This window comes from Pristiophorus japonicus, chromosome 20, assembly GCF_044704955.1.
Source record: "Pristiophorus japonicus isolate sPriJap1 chromosome 20, sPriJap1.hap1, whole genome shotgun sequence".
NCBI lineage: Eukaryota > Metazoa > Chordata > Chondrichthyes > Pristiophoridae > Pristiophorus > Pristiophorus japonicus.
The window spans coordinates 95794433-95801891 of NC_091996.1; the positions used below are offsets into that span (position 1 = coordinate 95794433).

Below are 7459 nucleotides of genomic sequence, written 5' to 3' on the forward strand. Positions count from 1 at the left end.
AGCGCACACCACCTAGGAGGGGGCTCGACGTAAAGGTATCTCTGCAGGGTCTGAAGACGGAAAGTCGCGAGCTGGGCGCTGACGCACACCAACGACTGATCGCCCTCCTCAAGCGGGAGACTCAAGACCGCAGCAGAGACCCAGTGCTTCCTGTTGTTCCAGAAGAAGTCCACCAGCTTCTTCTGTATCTTGGCGACAAACACAGGGGGAGGGGTCAAAATGACCTGCCGGTATCACAACATTGCGGCCACCAGCTGGTTTATGACTAGCGCTCGACCCCTGTAGGACAGCACTCGGAGCAGTCCTGTCCAGCGCCCTAGGCGAGCGTCGACCTTGGCCTCCAGCTCCTGCCAGTTCGCCGGCCAGGCTCCCTCGTCGGGGCTAAGGTAGACTCCCAGATAGAGGAGATGGGTCGTGCTCCAGGCAAAAGGCCTGAGCTCCTCCGGCAGGGAGTCCACCCGCCACTGACCCACCAGGAGTCCGGAACATTTCTCCCAGTTGATCCTGGTGGAGGACACGGCCGAGTAAATCTCCTGGCACTCACGCATCCTCCGCAGGTCAGCGGGATCCTCTACCGCGAGGAGCACGTCATCGGCGTAAGCCGAGAGGACGACCTCCACGCCCGGCCCTTGCAGAGCCAGTCCCGTCAACCTCGTCCGCAAGAGGCGCAGGAAAGGCTCCACGCAAACGGCGTATAACTGGCCGGACATGGGGCATCCCTGGCGCACCCCTCTCCTAAAGCGAAGGGGCGCCGTCAAGGACCCGTTAACCTTAATCAGACACTCCGCGGCGGCGTACAAAAGTCGGATCCGGGCGACGAAATGCGTCCCGAACCCGAAAGCGCGCAGAGTTCCGAGCAGATAGTCGTGATCCACCCTGTCGAACGCCTTCTCTTGGTCGAGGGATAGGAAGGCGACCGACAGACCAGCCTCCTGGGAACAATGGATGAGGTCCCGGACCAGATGGATGTTATCGTGGATTGTCCGGCCCGGGACCGTGTAGGACTGGTCGGGGTGGATCATGTGGTCCAGCACGGCACCAAGGCGAGCAGACATCGCCCTGGCGAAGATTTTGTAGTCCGTGCTGAGGAGGGAGACCGGGCGCCAGTTCTTAAGGAGGCAGAGATCGCCCTTAGGACGATGACTGCCCTGCACCAAGAGAGGGGCATCTCCCCGGTCGCCAGACGTTCCCCCAGAACCCGCGCGTAGTCGCCCCCCAGGACGTCCCAGAACGCCCTGTGGAACTCCACGGTCAGCCCGTCCAGCCCCGGGGATTTTCCCCTCGAGAGCCGGTCGAGGGCACCGGTCAGCTCCGCCAGGCTTAGCGGAGCTTCCAGATTTTTGTCGCCCTCCGGGCTGACCTTCGGCAGGTCCTCCTACAAAACTCTACGCGCTTCCTCGCTGGACGGATCCGGAGAGAACAGAGCCCCGTAATATTCACGGGCCCTGTTGTTGACGCCCTCCGGATCCGAGACGATAGAGCCGTCGTCGGCCAGCAGCGTCAAGAGCTGCTTACGGACACTCTGCCTTTTTTCCAGCGAGTAGAAGAAGGGGGAGCCGCGGTCCAGATCCCGCAGGAACCGGATCCGCGACCTCACGAACGCGCCTCGGGACCCGACGAGCTGCAGGTCCTTCAGCGCAGCCTTCTTCGTTTCGTACACCGTCCGCAGGGCCGGGTCCTGGACGACTTGACCGAGATGGGCTTCCAGGTCGAGCACCTCTTTTTCTAGGCACCCGACTCTGGCCGCCCGCCTCTTGGTCGACCCCCTCGCGTACTCTTGACAGAAGACGCGGACGTGAGCCTTGCCCACGTCCCACCATAGCCTCAAGGAGGGGAAGCCCCCCTGCTTCCTTCTCCAGTCGGACCAGAATCGACGGAACGAGTCCTGGAACCGCACGTCCTCCAGCAGCTGGTTGTTAAAATGTCAGTACACGGACCCCGTCCTCGCGCGGAGCGAAGCGAGCTCCGCCCACACCAGGTGGTGGTCCGAACACGGCACCGGCCGCCTGGAGGCCGCCGGGACGTAGGAAACGTACGCCCGAGACACGTAAAGGCGGTCGACTCTGGACCATCCTACTCCAGGCCTCACCCAAGTAAAGGCGCTGGAGTCGGGGTGGAGATTTCGCCAGACGTCCACCAAGTCGAAGGACCCAACCAGGTCCCTCAACTTCTCCATCGCCGTCATGCACTGCGGGGCACCGGAGCGGTCCCTCGCCTCGAGGGTGCAGTTAAAATCCCCCCCGAGGACAATGCAGTCGCCGACGTCGACGGAGCCAAGAAGAGCGGACACCTCTTCAAAGAAGCGCGTTTGCTGCGGGCCGGGCTGAGGGGCGTACACGTTCACGAGATGGAGCGGCACGTCCCCCAGGCGAACTGTTACGTGCAGCAAGCGGCCTGGCACGGGCTCCTCGACCCCCAAGATCTCCGGCTGAAAATGCGGGCCCAGCAAGATGGCCACCCCACTAAAAATGGCGGTGAGGTGGCTCATGCGGACCTCTCCTTGCCATTCCAGGAGCCACGTGGCTTCGTCTCCCGGAACGGTGTGGGTTTCTTGCAGGAAGCACACCGCATATTTCCCCTCCCGCAGGAGCGAAAAATTGTCAAATCTACGGCGTGCCCCTCTGCCGCCGTTGATGTTGAGGCTGGCTATGGTTATCTTCATGGCAAAAGCATAGTGCAACCTCTACCTTAACCTATTGTGGGGGAGGGAGCGGAGTCTTTTGTTGAACTCCACTCCCTCCGCATTGCAGTGAATTTATTGTGCAGCTCAAGGCAACAGCTGGCCTTATCACTCACTGAGGTTGTTAACTAACAATACCCAATCATTCCCTGATATGAAACTTAGAAATGAGTTTCGGGTGAACTGGAATCTGCCCTGCCTGTGGGAATGCGAAACTAATCAAATGCTTTATACGATGTCACTCCCCTATCATAAATGTAGTGATCGTGTGGGTAAATAGATGCAGGAACCTGTAGTGAAAATCATGACACAGTACCCACAGTTCCAAATCACTTTTCAGAGGTAAAAAGAACTTGTATTTCTATAGCACATTTCACAACTTCAGGATGTCCCAATGCGTTTCATGGCCAATTAACAACTTTTGAAGCGCAGTCCCACTGTTGTAATGTAGGAAACACAGCAGTTAAATTGCGCAAGGCAAGCTGCCACAAACAACAATGAGATTATGACCAGGCAATTTGTTTTAGTTACTGTGGCTGAGAGATAAATATTGGCCAGGACACCAGGGAAAACTCCCCTACTCTTCATCAAAATGGGTTATTTTATATTGACCTGAGAGGGCAGATGAGACCCTTATTAGATTTAACATCTCATCTGAAAGACAGCACCTCCGGCAGTGTATCTGTAAGATATCGCCTATTGACAGATATTAAAAGTTAGAATTAAGAAGCTTATTTTACATGTCTTTAATGAATGAATAACCTTTATGCTTGTAACTTTCTTTATATGCATTGATTGTGTGTAAATGATAGAAAATGGCCGTATAACATAAAATGGGTTATAAACTGGAGAAAGGCTGAGAAGCAATGCTTGATGGTATATGAACCATCCTAAGTAACCAAAAGAGTGTGTTGAACTTAAAGGTCATTATGATGTGCGCGGTTAGTACAGAATAACAAAGAACATCAGCTTCTGCTCAGCTTGGCTTACCTTATCAGTAGAAAGGCAGTGTATCGTGAGAATGTTTAGGCTGGTGAGAGGTACGGAGAGTAGCGGGACTGCCTAGGAGATAGAACGGACCATGTTCAAGGTTTCAAAGCTCGGACATTGAAAACATGAGATATACCAGGACTCATTTTGCTAGCCTGCCACGCTGGCACAAAAAGGGTATAAAGAAAGCAACTCTTCTACTCAGAAGGCAGTGCGAATCACGACAACAGGAAGAAAGAATCTTCAGCAGGAAAAGAGGATAAGGAGTCAGCACCGCGCTCGCTCGAGAGGACGCTATCGAGATTCAGGCTGTGACTATCATTTGTTAAGTATTACTTTTTGTAACAGAACGTAATTTACTTGATAAATCTCTGTTGTTTTTACTCAATATACCTGTATTAAAAGCATTTGTTATAATCTGAACAAGAGTCTCTTAGTTTGAATTAAATATTAACCCTGAGAGTAGTTGAATTGCTATCATTAGCAAAGTAGCAAAAAGCTGCTAAGTCATTAAAAACTACACAGCACTCCCTCAGTACTGCACTGGAGTGTCAGCCTAGATTTTGTGCTCAGGTCTTATGGAGTGGGGCTTCAACCTGCAACCTTCTTACTCAGAAGCAAGAGTGCTACCACTAAATAAGAAGCATGTTTTTCTGATGGGCTGTATAGATTTTACTTTCCCATTTGCTCCCATCTTTTCCATAAGGTTCTGACTTGATCATAAGAACATAAGAAATAGGAGCAGGAGTAGGCCATAGGCCTCGAGCCTGCTCCGCCATTTAATACGATCATGGCTAATCCGATCATGGACTCAGCTCCACTTCCCCGCCCGCTCTCCATAACCTCTTATCCCCTTATCGTTTAAGAAACTATCTATTTCTGGCTTAAATTTATTCAATGTCCCAGCTTCCACAACTCTGTGAGGCAGCGAATTCCACAGATCAACAACCCTCTGAGAGAAGAAATTTCTCCTCATCTCAGTGTTAAATGGGCGGCCCCTTATTCTAAGATCATGCCCCCTAGTTCTGGTCTCCCCTATCAGTGGAAACATCCTCTCTGCATCCACCTTGTCAAGCCCCCTCATAATCTTATACGTTTCGATAAGATCACCTCTCATTCTTCTGAATTCCAATGAGTAGAGGCCCAACCTACTCAACCTTTCCTCATAAGTCAACCCCTCATCTCCGGAATCAACCGAGTGAACCTTCTCTGAACTGCCTCCAAAGCAAGTATATCCTTTTGTAAATATGGAAGCCAAAACTGCACACAGTATTCCAGGTGTGGCCTCACCAATACCCTGTATAACTGTAGCAAGACTTCCCTGCTTTTATACTCCATCCCCTTTGCAATAAAGGCCAAGATTCCATTGGCCTTCCTGATCACTTGCTGTACCTGCATACTATCCTTTTGTGTTTCATGCACCAGTACCCCCAGGTCCCACTGTACTGCGGCACTTTGCAATCTTTCTCCATTTAAATAATAACTTGCTCTTTGATGTTTTCTGCCAAAGTGCATGACCTCACACTGTCCAACATTATACTCCATCTACCAAATTTTTACCCACTCACTTAGTCTGTCTATGTCCTTTTGCAGATTTTTTGTGTCCTCCTCACACATTGCTTTTCCTCCCATATTTGTATCGTCAGCAAATTTGGCTACGTTACACTCAGTCCCTTCTTCCAAGTCATTAATATAGATTGTAAATAGTTGGGGTCCCAGCACTGATCCCTGCAGCACCCCACTGGTTACTGATTGCCAACCTGAGAATGAACCATTTATCCTGACTCTCTGTTTTCTGTTCATTAGCCAATCCTCTATCCATGCTAATATGATGTCTTTGGTTCTTTTGCCAATCACCTTAAAAATGTGTCCTCTGGTTCTCGACCCTTCCACCAATGGGAACAGTTTCTCTCGATCTACTCTGTCCGGACCCCTCATGATGTTGAACACCTCGATCAAAGCTCCTCTCAACCTTCTCTGCTCCGAGGAGAACAATCCCAGCTTCTCCGGTCTATCCACGTCACTGAAGTCCCTCATCCCCTGGAACCATTCTCGTCAATCTTTTCTGCACCCTCGAAAAGGTCTTCTCAGCCTTCCTAAAGTACGCTCCCCATATCCAAGTCATTAATAAATATCAAGAAAACCAGTGTTCCTGGAACCTTCCTCGAATCCGAAAAACAACTGTTCACCACTGTTCTGTTTCCGGTCACTTAGTCAATTTTGTATCCATGCTGCGACTGTCTCTTTTATTCTGGGGACTTCAACTTTGCTGGCAAGCCTACGATGTGGCACTTTGCTGAACGCCTTTTGGCAATCCATGTACACCACATCAACTGCACTGCCCTCATCAACCCTCTCTGTTACCTCAGTCAAGTTGGTTAAACATGATTTGCCTTTAACAAATCCGTGCTGGCTTTCCTTAATTAATCTACAATTTTTGGGATGGCACCAGAATTTTTTTTTTTTAATTCGTTGCCAATCTTTCCAATTCTTTGTCAGATCATCTTGTCAGATTACAAACGCCAGAGGTCACCTTGGGCCCATTCAAGGATCACTCTGCACCAATGCTCTTAGCCAAAAGGCCGAGAGCCAAAGCACCGTTCCTGGAAGTACTGCAATACCAGGTTCGTGCCATGGAGGTGGACGGGTCAAGCCACCGCACCCACCTCCTATTTTCAAAAAGCATAGGAGAATCACCTTCCTGATCCAGGGAGAACCACGTTGGGGTCATGGTTACTCCCCTGTCAGGTCAGTTACGCATGATCTTAGCCAAAAGGCCGAGAAGCGATGGCACCAGAAAATGGCCATAGATGCTGCCGGATTGTTGTATAAAACGCAACTGGTTCACTAATATTCTTCAGGGAATGGAGCATGACTTCCTAGCTTGGTCAGGCCTGCTTGCAACTCAAATCCCACTCTGTACGGAGACTCTTAATGCCCTTGGAGCTGCTAAGGATGGGCAATAAATACTGTCTTTCTGGTGTCACCTGCATCCCAACACCACCATTTAAAAAAAAGTCCAATCATATCTTCATGCCACCTCCACAAACATGCACTTTCTGGCAAAACAAACCCTGGATATTAACTAGGTGTGAGATCCTTGGCTGGTCTCCCCATCCATAACACAGCGATACCGAGATCAGTTGCAATATTCCCCTTATCCCCAGACTGAAAGCAGTTAACTCAACAGAGCACAAAAATCGATTTATTAATGGCTCGTTACCTGTGAGATCAGGGGCATCCAAAACAGCAGCCGACTAGCCCTGGTTATCCAGATCACAAAACCCAGGCAAATCAACTGTGTTCAACTTTCTTACTGAGAAAGTTATCCATTTGCATTTCTTTTTATTCTTTCTTTTGATATGGGTGTTGCTGGCAAGACTGCTATTTATTGCCCTTCAGAAGATGGTGGCGGGCTTTTTTCTTGAACTGCTGCAGTCCGTGTGGTGAAGGTGCTCCCACAGCACTGTTAGGGATGTGTTCCAGGATGTTGACCCAGTGATGATGATGAAACGCAATATGTGTCCAAGTCAGGTCAGTGTTTGTCTTGGAGGGGAATTTGGAGATGGTGGTGTTCCCATGATGCAGTGCTCATCACTCACTCATAGACAGTCCCTCACAATCGAGGAAGACTTGCTTCCACTCTTAAAATGAGTCCTTAGGTAGCTGAACAGTCCAATATGAGAGCCATAGTCCCTGTCACAGGTGGGACAGACAGTCGTTGAGGGTAAGGGAGGGTGGAACAGATTTGCCGCACGTTCCTTCCGCTGCCTGTGCTTGGTTTCTGCA

At 50.4% G+C, this 7459-nt stretch overlaps 1 pseudogene; it reads right to left on the reverse strand.

Annotated features, from left to right (window-relative positions):
* Positions 1 to 6257: 6257 nt before the first annotated feature.
* Positions 6258 to 6459, reverse strand: LOC139233284 (U2 spliceosomal RNA; annotated as a pseudogene).
* Positions 6460 to 7459: the final 1000 nt, after the last annotated feature.